At 37.8% G+C, this 16,583-nt stretch overlaps 1 long non-coding RNA gene across 1 annotated transcript in view; it reads right to left on the reverse strand.

Annotated features, from left to right (window-relative positions):
- Positions 1-16,583, reverse strand: part of LOC129050220 (uncharacterized) — a 246,195-nt gene that overhangs the window by 186,656 nt on the left and 42,956 nt on the right. The window lies entirely within an intron of this gene.

The following is a 16,583-nucleotide window of genomic DNA, read 5'->3' on the forward strand; positions in this document are numbered from 1 at the left end:
TGTCACATGTGTATGTTATGAAGCACAGTTTTAAAATACCTGAAAACACCAGTACCATTACCAGCAACTTGAACTACCCCTGAGGTAGTATTTTTAATTTCATATTTATGCTCCTCTTGCTTTTGTTATTCAACAAAACAATGTTATTGCATTTTTCTTGTTTTGAGCTTTCTACACATTGTACCATACTGTAGTTAGTCTTTTGAAACTTGATTTGTCACTTAACACTATATTTCTAAGCTTCATTGATATTAGTTCACACTGCTGCTGTTTGTTTTCACTGGGTATGGTACTGCAGTATATGATTACTTTAAAATGTATTTATTTGTCTTCCTGCTGATGGACATTTAAGTTGCTTATAATTTTACTGCTGCTAGGGATAAGTTGGTTATGATCATCCTTGCATACAGCTCCTGCACACCATGTGCACACCATGCACAAAGTTTCTAGGATATATTTAGGAATTTAGGAGTAGAATTGCTAGATCATGGCATATATGAATGTTCAATCTTCATGATAATAGCAAATTATTTTCCAAAGTAGTTATAACAGATCATACTTTAACCAGTATATCAGAGAGATCATTGTTCAATCCTCTCCAAATCTGTATTATCTGACTTTTAAATTTTTCCCACCTAGTTGGTATACTATAATACCTCATATGCTTTTTAATTTCTTTATTAATGAAGTGGAGTATGTTTTCACATGTTTACTCGCTATTTATTTTTCATCTTCTCTGAAAGTCCTGATCTCATCTTTTGCAAAAGACAAGTGGAGTTCACTTCCGCCCAACAAGCCTACCTTTAGAGTTCCCCTCCTCTCACCCCTGGGCCTCAGCTGAATGGACAACTACAGGATCCTGTCCTTACTGCATCCTGTACTGCAGGAGTCAGCATAGTAAGCAGATCACCCAATCAAGGAAGCCCATCTCACATGTGATAGATGTCACTCCCAGCAGCCATCCAAACAGGGCTGTCCCAAGTAAATCTCCCTGGAACTGATGTGTGGACACTGGGGGAAAGAAGCTCTCTTTCTCTTAAGTTTCAGGGCAATGTCAACATCCCTTCTTCCTGTGGAGGAAACTTAAGCCCAACGAAATGGATCTGGCCCACAAAAAGAGGGAAGCGGACTGAGAGTGAGAGAGCCTTGACAACATTATTTGAGCCCCTGGATCTCACTATACCTGAAGACAGACCTGACTTCCCAGTAAGATGAGACAACAAGCTCTCTTTTTTAAGTTATTTTGAGTTGGATTCCTATCACTCGTAACTAAAATAAAGCAAAGCTGTTTGAGGACAAAAAACGAAACTGTAAAAGAAATTAAATGTTAAAAATGTTTCATTACTTTGATCCGAGAAGAACTAGGAAAACATTGGCATGAAGGTTGTAATAACAGCTGACATTTCTATGGTATTTATAGTCTACAAAGCACTCTAACATTAACTAAGTTCTTTCTTCTTGTTTCTGGGAGATAAATGAGGTAAGTATATTATCATTACCCACATTTCACAAACACATTTCAAGATTTGAGTCCTGAATATGGGATTTCTGTCCTAAGCTTTTTGTTTTTGTTTTTGTTTTTTGGCTATCTGGACTGTTCTTTAATTATCATTCCCAGTACTCTCAGAACTGTTTAGATAAAGAATAACAAACTTACTTTACAATTACAGAGAACAGAGAATGTTGAGGGAAGTTGAAGTAGATGAGCAAACATATGTTGATCATGCTTGATGTCTAATAGTCAGCAAATGTCTGATGTAAGTATTCCTCGATTTAACTTTTTTTTTCTCCAAGTCCATCTACGTAGAAAACTTTTTTTAAAAAGTAAAACATTTGGCTCCCAAACTTGAGAAAAAAGTGCTTCAAGATGTTCTTAGATCTGCTTTGGAAGACCAAATTACAAGATTATTCCAGAATCATTATTATCAACCAGATTATGGACTTCCCATGGTAGAAACATGTTTTATATGCATGATAACTACTTAATAACTGAACCTTTGATTACCAACACTAGGCTCAGTGGTGAGAAGAGAGAGCATGGAACCTGCAGCAAACAGGCAATGCTCCCAGAAGCTAATATATGGCAGCCTGATTTTGAAGGAGAGAAAGCCTTACTAAATTTCAGCATTGCATGGACCTGTACACCCTTGGAGCTAAAAAATATAACTGATGATTACTTTGGGGGAAGAGAATATGAGTCATAGCTTATAGCAATTCTGAGAAATCTTAATCAAAGAAGCAAATTCTAAAGCAAAGGCAAAGGACATGAACAAACTACACACAAAGAAGAGAAATACCTGAGTAATAAAGAAGAGGACCTGAAGTGGATGGGACAAAGAGAGTTTCCTTAGCCACACATGACCAAGAATTTCAGTAATGTCTTCATGAAGAAGGATTACCCATAATATATGCATGTGAATGCATATGTCTTTGTTAGATTTAACTCTGTAGTAAACTGCATTTGTTTTCACTTTTTAACGCTTTTGTTGACTCTTTTAGATCCACGCTAAATATTCCTTTCAGATTTTTCTGTAGTTAGATCTCTGGGCCTGGTGAATTCCAAGGAGACACTGCAGTCAGGATTCTGGTGACCAGATGGGTAGGCCAGATAAGCTGCATGAATTTCCATCTGATGTTATGCCCAAGCCTGCTCCCTTTTAGTGGGTCATGTGCCATGAGATCACATACAAATGCCTAACAAAGCAATGTGTCCTCAAAGGCAAGCTAGCACGTAGAAATAAAAGATTACCCAACCACTTACTAGTGAAAGGTTTGGGCACCCCAAAGGGGATTGGATTGGAGTTGAGTTAAAAAACTCAGAACTCACTGGAGCCATTTGCGCTCATTCCAGCAAGTCTCCTGAGGATGTATATACTGTTCTGTAGCAATGATGAGTGTCCAACATTTGTTTCTCTATTATTTTTATATGCATCATTATCCAACAGTATGGACATAGAATTAAAAATTCAAGAGTTCATGTATACAGAGTTTTATGTTGAAGGTATTCAAGTGTGAAAGAAACTTCAAGTTGACTTCCAATGATGCATTTTCTCTCTCCTCTTTATCCACACAGCTCCACAGGGTTAACTCAGTAAAAGACTACATTTCCCAGCCTCTCCTGCAGAGAGGTGTGGTCATGTGACCAACATCTGGCAACGGAGAAGTAAGTGGAAGTGTTGTGTGATTCTTGCAGGGAGTTTCACTTAAAAGGAGAGGTTTGAGTTTCTTTCCTCCTACTGCTGTAATGTGGCATTAATATGATGTGATTAGATGGTAACATGATATTACATGATGTAATGTGATGTGATAAGTGAAAATCCAGCTTCCATCTTAGCATAGGAGGATGAGGGCTCCAATCCAGGGAATGTAGAATAAAGAGCTGGAAGTCACCGGGATGCCTGAAAATCCGAGTGGTTACACACCATCCCTGGATTGCCCATTTCTGAACTTCATTACATGAGATAAACTTCTAACTTTCTCTTATTTTCTATTATATTAGAAGTTATAAATAAACTTCTAACTTTCTTCTATTTTCCATTAAATGGCAGAGGCAGAGGTTGCAGTGATCTGAGATTGCACCACTGCCCTCCAGCCTGGGCAACAGAGTGAGACTAAAACCATAAAACTCTTAGAAGAGAGCATAGGGGAAAAGCTTCATGACATTGGACTTAGTGATGACTTCATGGGTATGACACCAAAAGCACAGACAACAAAAGAAAAACAAATAGATAGATGGAACTTCATCAAAGTTTAAAACTTTTCTGCTTCAAACACTATCAGCAGAATGAAAAGGCTACCCACAAAATGAAAGAAAATATTTGCAAATCACATATGGGATAAGGAATTAATATCCATATTATTTAAAGAATTCTTACAATTCAAAAAACCCCTCAACAGCCTGATGTTAAAATGAGAAAAGGAGACTTGTCTCCTAAGAAAATATACACGTGGTCAATAAACACAAGACAAGATATTCAATATCAGTAATCAATAGGGAAATGCAAATCAAAACCACAATGGGATAACATATCACACCCATTAGAATGGTTATTATCAAAAAACAGAAAATAAGTTTCTGGAGAGTAACTTAGTCCATTTTCTGTGCTATAAATGAATACATGAAATTAGATAATTTACTTTTGAAAAAATATATACATATATATATATACTTCTTACAGTTCTGGAACTGGGAAGTCCGAGGTCAAGCAGTTGCATCTTATGAGGACCTTCCTGCTGGTGGGACTCTGGAGAGTTTCAAGGTGCCACAGGGTGTCACATGATGAGGTGACAGAGTGTACTAGCTCAGGTCTTTCTCCCTCTTCTTTTAAAGCCACCAGTCCCACTTCCCGATAACCCATTAATCCATGAATCCGTTAGTCCATGGGTGGATTAATTCATTCCTGAGGGCAGAGCCCTTATGACCCAATCACCTCTTGAAGTCCCCATCTCTCAATACTGCTACATTGGAGATAAAGTTTCAATATGAGTTTCAGAAGGGACAAACATTGAAACCACAGCAGAAAGGATGGAGAGAAAGTGGAGTCATGTTACATCACCGGTAGTAATGTAAAATAGTAGAGCCACTGTTAAAAACAGTATGGCAATTCTTCAAAAAATAGGTAAAATTATTTTATGATCCAGCAATTCCACTTCCAGACATATACGCAAAAGTATAGATACTGTAAAACTGAGGGTATTGAAAAAAAAGTAAGAAAAATAAGAATTCCAACAGATATTTGTATATTCATGTTCATAGCACCATTATTGACAATAGCCAAACGTAAAAACAACACAAATGTCCACCAACAGATGAATTACTAAACAAAAATGTGGTATATACTACAATGGAAGAATGAATTCTGACACAAGCTTATAACATAAATGAACCTTGATGACATTATTTTAAGTAAAATAAGTCAGTCATAAAAGGGCAAATACTACAGATTTCACCTATATGATGTACCTGGAGTAGTCAAATTCATAGAAACAGAAAGTAGAATGGTGGATGGCATCCAGGTCGGGGGCAGGCGGGGTCAGAGGGCGGAATAAGGAGTTAGTGTTAAACATGTACTGAGTTTCAGTTGGGGAAGAAGAAAAAGTTCCAGAGACAGGTGGTGGTGAAGGGGGTTGCACAGTAATGTGAAGGTACTTAATGTCACAGAACTGTACACTTAAAAATGGTTAAAATGGTAAATTTTATGTCTATGTATATTTTACCCCAATAAAAAAAATCAAACTGTGTTAAGCTTAAAAATTAGCACCCAAAGTTGCCTACAACCTAATCCCTGAAACTTGTTAATATGTTATATAATCACAAAGGTCCCTTTTTAAACTTTTTTATTTTAGGTTCAGAGGATACACATGCAGGTTCATTACATAGGTAAATCATGTATCACTGGGGTTTGGTGTACAAATGATTTAATCACCCAGATAGTAGAATAGTACCTGATAGGTAGTTTTTATACCCTATCGTTCTCCCACTCTCCACCCTCAAGTAAGCCTCAGTGTCTCTTGTTCCTCTATTTGTATCCATGTGTACTTAAAGTTTAGCCCAGTATGAGTGAGCATGCCCACTTGGTTTTCTGTTCCTGTATTAATTCACTTAGCATAATGGCCTCCAGTTGCATCCCTGTTGTTGCAAAGGACATGGTTTTCTTCTTTTTATGGCTGCATGTTATTCCATGGTGTATATGTGCCACAGTTTAGTTATTCAGTCCACCATTGATAGGCATTATGTTGATTCTTTGTCTTTGCTATTGTGAATAGTGCAACGATGAACATAAGAGTACATGTGTCTTTTTGGTAGAATGACATATTTCTTTGGGTATATATAATCAGTAATGGGATTGCTGGGTCAAATGGTAGTTGTCTTTTAAGTTCTATGAGAAATCACCAACCTGCTTTCCACAGTGGCTGAACTAATTTACATTCCCAACAGCAGTGTACAAGCATTCCCTTTTCTCTGCAATGCCACTAACATCTTTTATTTTCTGACTTCTTAATAATAGTCATTCTTACTGGTGTGAGATGGTATCTCATTATGGCTTTGATTTGAATTTCTCTGATGATTAGTGATAGTGAGCACCTTTTCATATGCTTGTTGACTGTGTGTATGTCTTCTTTTGAGAAGTGTCTGTTCATAGTTTTTGCCTTTTTTTTGAGACTGAGTCTCGCTCTGTCGCCCAGGCTGGAGTGCAGTGGCATGATCTCGGCTCACTGCAAGCTCTGCCTCCTGGATTCACACCATTATCCTGCCTCAGTCTCCCCAGCAGCTGGGACTACTGGCTGCCCACCACCACGCCTGGCTAATTTTTTTGTATTTTTAGTAGAGACGGGATTTCACTGTGCTAGCCAGGATGGTCTGGATCTCCTGACCTCGTGATCCGCCCTCCTCGGCCTCCCAAAGTGCTGGAATTACAGGCGTGAGCCACCACGCCCGGGTCTCTTTGCCTATTTTTTAACGGGGCTGTTTGCTTTTTGCTTGTTGATTTGTTTAAGTTTCTTATAGATTCTGAATATTAGACCCTTGTTGTATGCATAGTTTGCAAATATTTTCTCCCATTCTGTGGGTTGTCTATTTGCTCTGTTGTAGTTTCTTTTACTTTCAGAAGCTCTTTAGTTTAATTAGGTCCCTCTTGTCTATATTTGTTTTATTGCAATTGCATTTGGAGATATCAACATGAAATCTTTATCAAGACTGGTGTCCAAAATGATATTTCCTATGTTTCCTTCTAGGGTTTTCATAGTTTTAGGTCTTACACTTAAGTCTTTAACCCATCTTAAGTTGATTTTTATATATTGTGCAAGGAAGGGGTCCAGTTTCAATCTTCTGCATATGGCTGGCCAGTTATCCTAGCACCATTTATTGAATAGGGAGTCCTTTCCCCATTGCTTGTTACCATCAACTTTGTCAAAGATCAGATGGTTATAGTTATGCAGTTTTATTTCTGGGTACTCTGGCCTGTTCCATTGATCTATGTGTCTGTTTTTGTACCAGTACCATTCTGTTTTGTTTACTGTAGTGTATTATTATTTGAAGTGAGGTAGTGTGATGTCTCTGACTTTCTTCTTTTTGCTTGGGATTGCTTTGGCTATTTGGGCTTTTATTTTTGGTTTCATCTTCATTTTCGAATAGTTTTTTTTTTCTAATTCTGTGGAAAAAATGATGCTGATAGTTTGACAGAAATAGCATTGAATCTGTAAATTGCTTTGGGTAGTATGGCCATTTTAACAATACTGATTCTTCCAATCCATGAGCACGGAATGCTTTTCCATTTGTTTGTGTCATCTCTGATTTGTTTTAGCAGTGTTTTGTAATTCTCATTGTAGGGATCTTTCAACTCCCTGGCTAGTTGTATTCCTAAGTATTTCATTCTTTTTATGGCTATTGTGAATGGGATTGCATTCTTGATTTAGCTCTCAACTTGGACAGTATTGATGCATAGAAATGCTACTGATTTTGGTATGTTGATTTTGTATCCTAAAACTTCACTGAAGTTGTTTATCAGTTCTAGGAGCCTTTAGGTAGGAACTACGGGGTTTTCTAGGTATAGAACCATATCATCTGCAAACAGAGATAATTCAAATTCCTCACTTCCTATCTGGAAGCCTTTTATTTATTTCTCCTGCCTGATTGTTCTAGCTAGGACTTCCAATACTATGTTGAATAGGAGTGGTGACAGTAGGTATCCTTGTTGTGCCCCAGTTCTCAGGGGGAATGCTTCCAGCTTTTGCCCATTCATTATGATGTTGGCTGTAAGTCTGTCATAGATGGATCTTATTTTGAGGTATATCCCTTTGATGCCTAGTTTGTAGAGGATTTTCAACATGAAGGGATGTTGAATTTTATCAAAAGATTTTTCTGCATAAATTGAGATGATCATGTGGTTTAAGTTCTGTTTATGTAATGAATCACATGTATATATTTGTGTATACTGAACCAACCTTGCATCCCAGGAATAAAGCCTACTTGATTGCGGTGGATTCACTTTTTGATATGCTGCTGCATTTGATTTCTAATATTTTGTTGAGGATTTTTTCATCTATGTTCATCAGGGATATCGGCCTGATGTTTTCCTTTGTTGTTGTATCTCTGCCAGGTTTTGGTATCAGAATAATGCTGGCCTCATAGAATGAGTTAGGGAGGAGTTCATCCTCCTCAATTTTTTGAAATGATTTTAGTAGGACTGGTACCAGCTCTTCTTTATATGTCTGGTAGAATTCAGCTGTGAATCTGTCTTGTTTAGAATTTTTTCTGATTGGTAGGTTCTTAATTACTAATTCAGTTTCAGAACTTGTCATTGGTCTGTTCAGGATTTCAATTTCTTCCTGATTCAATCTTGACAGATTGCATGTTTCCTGGAATTTATCCATTTCTTCTAGGTTTTCTAGTTTGTGTGCATAGGTGTTTGTAATGCTCTCAGAGTTTCTTTGTATATCTGTGGGGTCCGTGGTAACGTCACCTTTGTCATTTCTGATTGTGTTTATTGGGATCTTTTCTCTTGTTTTCTTTATTAATCTAGCTAGTGGTCTAGCAATGTTATTTATTCTTTCTGAGAACCAATTTTTGGTCCATCAATCTTTTGTAAGAATTTTTGCATCTCAGTTTCTTTCAGTTCAGCTCTGAGTCTGGTCATTTTTCTTCTGCTGCTAGATTTGCAGTTGGTTTGCTCTTGTTTTTCCAGTTCCTCTAGGTGTGATGTTAGGTTGTTAATTTGACATCTTTCTGACTTTTTGAGATAGGCATTTAGCACTATAAACTTTCTTCTTAACACCTCATTAGCTATGTCCCAGAGATTCTGGTGTGTTGTATCTTTATTTTCATTAGTTTCAATAATTTTTTTATTTCTGCCTTACTTTCATTCTTTACCAAAAGTCATTCAGGAGCAAGTTGTTTAATTTCTATGCAATTATATGGTTTTGAGTGATATTCTTGGCATTGATTTCTACTTTTATTACTCTCTGGTCTCAGAGGTGTGGTTGGTATGATTTCAGATTTTTTTAATTTTTTAAGAATTTTTTTATGACTGAGAGTGTGAATGATCGATCTTGGAGTATATGCTGTGTACAGAAGAGAAGAGTGTACATTCTGTTGTCATTGGATAGAATATTCTGTAGATGTCTATCTGGTCCATTTGGTCAAGTGTTGAGTCTAGGTCCCGAATATCCTTGTTACTTTTCTGCTTTGATGATCTGTCTAACACTGTCAGTAGGGTATTGAAGTCTACTATTATTGTGTGGTTATCTAAGTCTCATCATAGGTCTCTAAAAACTTGTTTTATGAACTGGATGCTCCAGTATTTTTTATAAATATATATACATACACACACACATATGTATATATACATATACATACATGCATATGTATATACACATATATACATACCTATATATACATACATACATGTGTGTACATATACATACACATACATAGGTATATATATATATACACATACATACATATATACATACACATATATACATATATACATACATACACATATATATACATACACATACAGTTGTGTATATATACATATACATACATATGTGTATATATACATATAAATACATGCATGTGTATATATACATAGACATACATATCTATGCATGTATAGATACATACATATCTATGTATATCTATGTATATATACACACATAGATATGTATATATATGTATGTATATATACATACATATATACGCATACATAGATATATATATACATACATAGATATGTATATATATGTTTAGGGATTCAATTCAATTTAACAAGAAGACTTAACTATGTCTTACCTATGTATATATGATACTACTATCATAAATGTGATAGCTAAGTCTTGAATTGCATTGAACACTTTATCATACATATGTGTGTATATATGAACCCCTCAACATATATATACATATGTATGCATGTATATCTGTATATACACATAGTATGCATATATATCTGTATATACACATATCCACATATGTGTATGTATAGATACACATATCCACGTATGTGTATGTATAGATACACATATCCACGTATGTGTATGTATAGATACACATATCCACGTATGTGTATATACACATAGATACACATATCCACGTATGTGTATATACACATAGATACACATATCCACGTATGTGTATATACACATAGATACACATATCCACGTATGTGTATATACACATAGATACACATATCCACGTATGTGTATATACACGTATCTATGTATGTGTGTATATTTACACATATCTATGTATGTATATGTATATATACACAACTCATGTAATATCCTTCTTTGTCCTTTTTGATCATTGCTGATTTAAAGTCAGTTTTGTCTGAAATAACAATAGCAACTCCTGCCCTTTTTTGTTTTCCATTTGCTTGCTATATATTTTTCCATCCCTTTACTTTGAGCCTATTAGTGTCCTTGCATGTGAGATTGGTCTCTTGAAGACAGCATGCAGTTGGGTTTTGCTTCTTTATCCAACTTTCCATTTTGTGTCTTTTAAGTGGGGCATTCAGCCCATTTACATTCAAGGTTAATATGGATATGTGAGGATTTGACTCTGTCATCATGTTGTTATTACTAGCTCATTGTTATGTACACTTGATTATGGGGTTGTTTTAGAGTTTCAGTGGGATATGTACACACATGTGTTTTTGGAGAGGCAGGTAATGGTCTTTTGTTTGCATATTTAGCATTTCCTTAAGGACCTCTTGTAAGGCACGTCTGGTGGTAATGAACTCCCTTAGCATTTGCTTAACTGAAAAAAAGATTTTATTTCTCCTGTGTTTATGAAGCTTAGTTTGGCTGGATACAAAATTCTTAGTTGAAATTTCTTTTTTTAAGAGACATTGAAGATAGGCCCCCACTCTCTTCTGGCTTGTAAAGTTTCTGCTGAAAGTTTCAATGTTTGCCTGATGGGGTTCCCTTTGTATGTGACCTATCCCTTCTCTCTAGCTGCCTTTAAGAATTTTTCTTTCACATTGACTTTGGAGAATCTGACGACTATGTGTCTTGGCAATGGTTGTCTTGTATAGCATCTTACAGGGGTTCTTCAAATTTCCTGAATTTGTATGTCAATCTCTCTAGCAAGGCTGGGGAAATATTCATCCACAATATCCTCAAATATGTTTTCCAGGTTGTTTGCTCTCTCTCCATCTCTTTCAGGAATATCAATGTGTGTAGGTTTGGTCTCTTTATATAATCCCATATTTCTCACAGGTTTTGTTCATTTTTTTATTCTTTTTCCTTTATTTTTGTCTGCCTGCATTGATGTGAAGGAACAGTCTTTGAGCTCTGATATTCTTTCCTCAGCTTTGTCTCTGCTGTTATTAATGCTTCCCATTGCATTCTGAAATTCCTGAAGTGAATTTTTCATTTCCAGAAGTTTGGTTTGGTTCTTTCTTAAAATGGCTACGTTGTCTTTCAGCTCTTGGACCATTTTGCTGTGTTTCTTGGATTGGGTTTCAACCTTTTCCTGTATCTTAATGAGTTCTTTGCCATTCAGATTCTGAATTCCATACCTGTCATTTCAGTCATCTAAGTCTGGTTAAGAACCATTGCTGGGAAGCTAGTGCTGTTGTTTGGAGATAAGAAGACATTCTGGCTTTTAAAATTGCCAGAGTTCTTGCACTGGTTCTTTCTCATCTAAGTTGGCTGATGTTCCTTTAATATTTGAAGTTGCCGTCTTTGTATGGGGTTTTTTGCTTTCATATTCTTTGATGTCCTTGACACTTCTACTATGTTATAAGTTGGGTTAACTTGAATGGCTTTGCTTCTGCATGCTTCCGGGGGGCCAAGGCTAAGCTCAGCACTCCTGTACTGCATGTTCTAGCCCTGGGGGACTGGGACTAGGTTCACAGATATGTTCTTTGGCCCCTCAGGGTTAACCACCTACTACACTAGGGGCCTAGGCATTCCCAGTCTGCTGGCAACAACACTCAGACAGGGGTTGCCGGCAGCAAAAGTGCTCCAGCAGGGTGACTGTGGGTCCCTGTTGTATGCATGCTGGCAGAAGCACTGGCAGGTATCCATCTGCAAAAATGGGTAGGCAGGGTCTTCCAACAGCCACATTTTAAATTAAGCTTTCTCAGATTACTTCCAGAATTTTTGAACTGATCTTCAATGTTCTGGTCTTCCCATCTGTTTCCATGTCCTGGCATCCTCCCTACAAATCTCCCAGTACCTACAGGTCACAGAGGCACAGAGGCTGCCACAGAGCCAGCTGGGGCCTCTAGGAATAGAGGAGACAGACCAGTGGAGACAGGACATGGAACCGAGATGGCAGTTGCTAGAGAGAAAAGCTCTGCCAGACTCCATTCTCACTTTCTTTTTTGTTTGGTGGTTTTTTTTTTGGGGGGGGGGTTGTTTTTGTTTTTTTGTTTTGTTTTCTTTTGTTTTTTTGACAGAGTCTCGCTCTGTTGCCCAGGCTGGAGTGCAGTGGTATGATCGCTGCTCACTGCAAGCTCTGTCCCCTGGGTTCACGCCATTCTCCTGCCTCAGCCTCTCAAGTAGCTGGGACTATAGGAGCCCAGCACCACCCCCCGCCAATTTTTTGTATTCTTAGTAGAGACAGGGTTTCACTGTGTTAGCCAGGATGGTCTCGATCTCCTGACCTCGTGATCCGCCTGCCTCAGCCTCTCAATGTTTTGCGTTTTTTTTGAGATGGATTCTCACTCTATCACCCAAGCTGGAGTACAGTGGTGTGATCTCGGCTCACTGCAACCTCTGCCTCCCAGGTTCAAGTGATTCTCTGGCCTCAGCCTCCCAAGTAGCTGGGATTACAGGTGCGTGCCACCACACCTGGCTAATTTTTGTATTTTTGGTAGAGATGGGGTTTCACCATGTTAGCCAGGTTGGTCTCAAACTCCTGACCTCAGGTGATCTGCCCTCCTCGGCCTCTCAAAGTGCTGGGATTACAGGCGTGAGCCACGATGCCCAGCCTTCCACTTTCCAAATAAAAGAAACTGAGCCCCAAACTTGCACAAAGAGTAATGGACAGAGATAGTGTTTAAGATTCAGTTAAGTCAGACCTGAAATTAGTTTTCCTTTGTCCAGACTTCTCTGAACTGAAGGACTCCAAAAAAGATACCACATCTACCTAATACAGCCCCTGGCCTAGTGAATATCCATTTGTCTATAAACCCATACCCTAACTATACACATTTGGATAAGATGGGACTGGGGATGGGAGCTAATGCCCCCTACCAACATTTCTATCAGGATGTCACATGGAATTCTCCACAGAGAAACAGAAATGCACTCAATCACTATCTAAGCATCAGAGGTGAAGACAAGAATGAGAGAGAATTTGGTTATTGAAGAGACTATCTTATGGAACATATGTTTTCATCTCAGCCAACCAGATGGTCCATGAGGTGGCTAAGAAAACCTTCAAGAAAAAAAGAAAATAATCATGAAGATGAGCCAGAGTGTATGGGGGGCATGGGGAGTGATTGGTTGGTTTGCTTTATTTCTTGAGGGTTTTGACTTCCAAAATATTTATTTAATCAACCCACTTCTCTTCATCTCCATCATCATCACTCTAGTGTGAACCACAATCATCTCTTAGAAGAAACTATAATACTCTATACACCTACTAATTTTTCTTCCCGTATCCTCTGTAGCCAACTCTAACTCCAAAATCCATTCTCTTTTCTGGAGGCGAAAGAGCTCTTCTTAGTACTTTGAAGATATTCTTCTAGGGTCTTCTGGCTTCCATTGTTTCTGTTGAGAATTCAGGTATCAAAACTACTGTTCCTTTGAAGATAATGTGCATTTTTTTTTTTTTTTTTTTTTTTTTTTTTTTTTTTTTTGAGACAGAGTCTCTCCCTGTGGCCCAGGCTGGAGTGCAGTGGCGCCATCTCGGCTCACTGCAAGCTCTGCCTCCTGGGTTCACGTCATTCTCCTGCCTCAGCTTCCTAAGTAGCTGGGACTATGCCCACCACCACACCCAGCTAATTTTTTTGTATTTTTAGTAGAGACAGGGTTTCACTGTGTTAGCCAGGATGGTGATAATGTGCATTATATTTTTGTCTGTGGTTATTTGCAGTTGTACTCAATATTTACTTCTAATAAAATATGGTGATATCATATTTACACTTCTTGACATTGCAGAGCTTCCATAAACCTGTAAATTAATATCATTCATCAGTTATGGAAAATATTCAGGAATTATCTCTTTAAATATTGCTTCTGCTTCATTCACTATTATTTCCTTCTGGAATTCCATTTATATGTTAGATCTATTGAGTGAGCCTTATATTTCTTAATGCTCCTTTCTGTATTACTTATTCTTTGCTCTCTGTGCTTAAGCACAAAGATATTCAGTTGACTTTTCTGCTAGCTCACTAATTCTGCTTACTCTTATGTCCAAATTTCTGTTATCGATATTGTATTATTTAGTTCTGGAATTACTCATGTGCTTTATAAATTGGGATCTCTACTCATCCTCTCTGTTTTTGGCTTTTTTCTCCATGTCCTTAAACATATATATCAAGCTATTTAAAAGTTTTGTTAACAAACTTCTGTATCTGGATCACCTGTGGGCCTACTCCCTTTGATTGTTTTTCTCTTGATTTTCAATCATGTGAGCCTCTGTTTTGGCATGTCTAAAAATTATTAATATAATGGATACTGTTTCTATAGCTTGAAGACCCCAGGTGACATTATTTTCCTCCAAGGACCATATACCTCTCCCTCCTTTAGGCAAAGAGAGTAATAGCTGCTCATCCAAATCTAATCACACACTATGCTATATTGATTCTGTGTTGAGGTCAAGGTAAGGCTCAATCTACTTCCTGTTTGCCTTTATTTAAGGTACAAGCCTCCAAGATTTTCACCTAAGTCTGGTGTGTTCACTGGATCTCTTCCCCATAGTGAGTTCTGAACTCTAATCTTTATCTTTTGACACTATGAAGACTGGTGAACTTTGTTGTGTATTTTTCAGAGGACTTCGGTTAAGGTTTTTTGCCTCCCCACTCCATATAGTATCAGAATTCAGTTTCCCTAGGGGAAACATTAACCGCATGTTAGAGGGCTATCAAGTCTCTTCCAGAAGTTCCACTTGTTTCTTTACTGTCTAGTAGCTGCCTACCACTAGTGAAAATTCTGAATTTTTAGCTTCTTGCAGTACCTAAAACCAGCATTGGAACCTTCTTTAAAAGAGGCTGCAGAGGTCAACTCACTTTTTCACAGTCTTCTCCACTCTCCTCTGTGCCTCAGCAGCTCTCTACTACCTTCTCCCTGATGATTTCTATATTTTATCCAGCTTTTTTAGTTGTTCTCTATAGAAGCTTAATCGGCCACCAACTACTTCATCCAGACAGGAAGTGGTGGTCTTTCATGTAACCTTTCTAACAAATCTGAGTATCTCCTGCTTCAACCCTCCAAATATCTCACACTGCTCCTAGAATAAAAATTAAATACTAGCCTACTTAACCCTGCATGTCTGCCTGCTACCTTTCCACTCTACTTTTCATTCCCTTCACACCTCCAAGCCCACTGCACTGCAACTAAGCTGATCTAGTTCCCATCCCTCAGTCAGGGTCTTGGCTATTACCTCCTTTGGATGCGTTGCTCAAAAAGGCCTCCTAGAAGAAAAGTCTAGCATGGCAGTGGTGGCCTTCAATCTGATCCCTTGGTTTTGGATAGGTGTGGGGGGACTCCTTTATTTTCTAGTACTCCTCAGGCAGTTACTAGATGTACAAACTTCAGAAAATGTATTAGTCTGAGTCTCAATACCTGCATCTGTAAATTGAGGAAATAATTCAATGTTTTTTTGTGAGGATTAAAATAGGTACTGCATTTTTAAATGTCTGCCTTTACATGATTGTGGCCTTCCCTCTTTATCCAAAAGAAAATCAGCCAAAAAGGAGCATTCCCATTAGGAAGACTGGCTTTATTTCTATGGCAATATTCCATGTCCGTTTTCTCACTCCTCAGCAAGGTTTGGCCCCAGCAGTCAGATATGTTTTGAGACATTGCTGTGACACACAAACATTTCTGTCCTAACAAGAACCATGCCCCCACTTAAGGCCAAGAAAATGTTCTTGTTACAAGCCATTATTACTTGGATGAAGAAGAAAAAAAAATCCCTAGAAGCAAGTATATCTCATATTTTTTAAATATCTTAATCCTTGACTAACTATGTATGCCTCCAGTTGCTTTTGCTTCTCATGTTTTATGTCCACTCTGTGGTTCTATTGCTCAAACATCACTTCAAATGAAATTGTGCCAGCAAAAAAACGTAGCATCTTTGGATCCTTTTGGTCCAGCTGTGAACTTTAGACTTAATCTTTTAGGTAAGGTTTGTCTGGTAAGGTTTAATTTACATTAAATTTTCTAAAAGGAAGGGCAGAATGGTCAAAGCGAGACAGCGAGACAGACAAGAGGCTGTCTTTCATAAATTAATAAGCATCACCAACCGCCTTTCTTGACCCTTTAAACTCTGTGAAATTAATATAAGTAGACAACTAAGGCCCGCTTGGCCCCCCTAGAGCCTTGCAAGTTCACTTAAGCAATCCAAGTTTCCTTAAAGTTTTATAAGCCAGCTTTTAGAGCAAGTCCTTTGTACTTATTACTGG

This window comes from Pongo abelii, chromosome 16 (assembly GCF_028885655.2).
Source record: "Pongo abelii isolate AG06213 chromosome 16, NHGRI_mPonAbe1-v2.0_pri, whole genome shotgun sequence".
In the NCBI taxonomy this organism is placed as follows: domain Eukaryota; kingdom Metazoa; phylum Chordata; class Mammalia; order Primates; family Hominidae; genus Pongo; species Pongo abelii.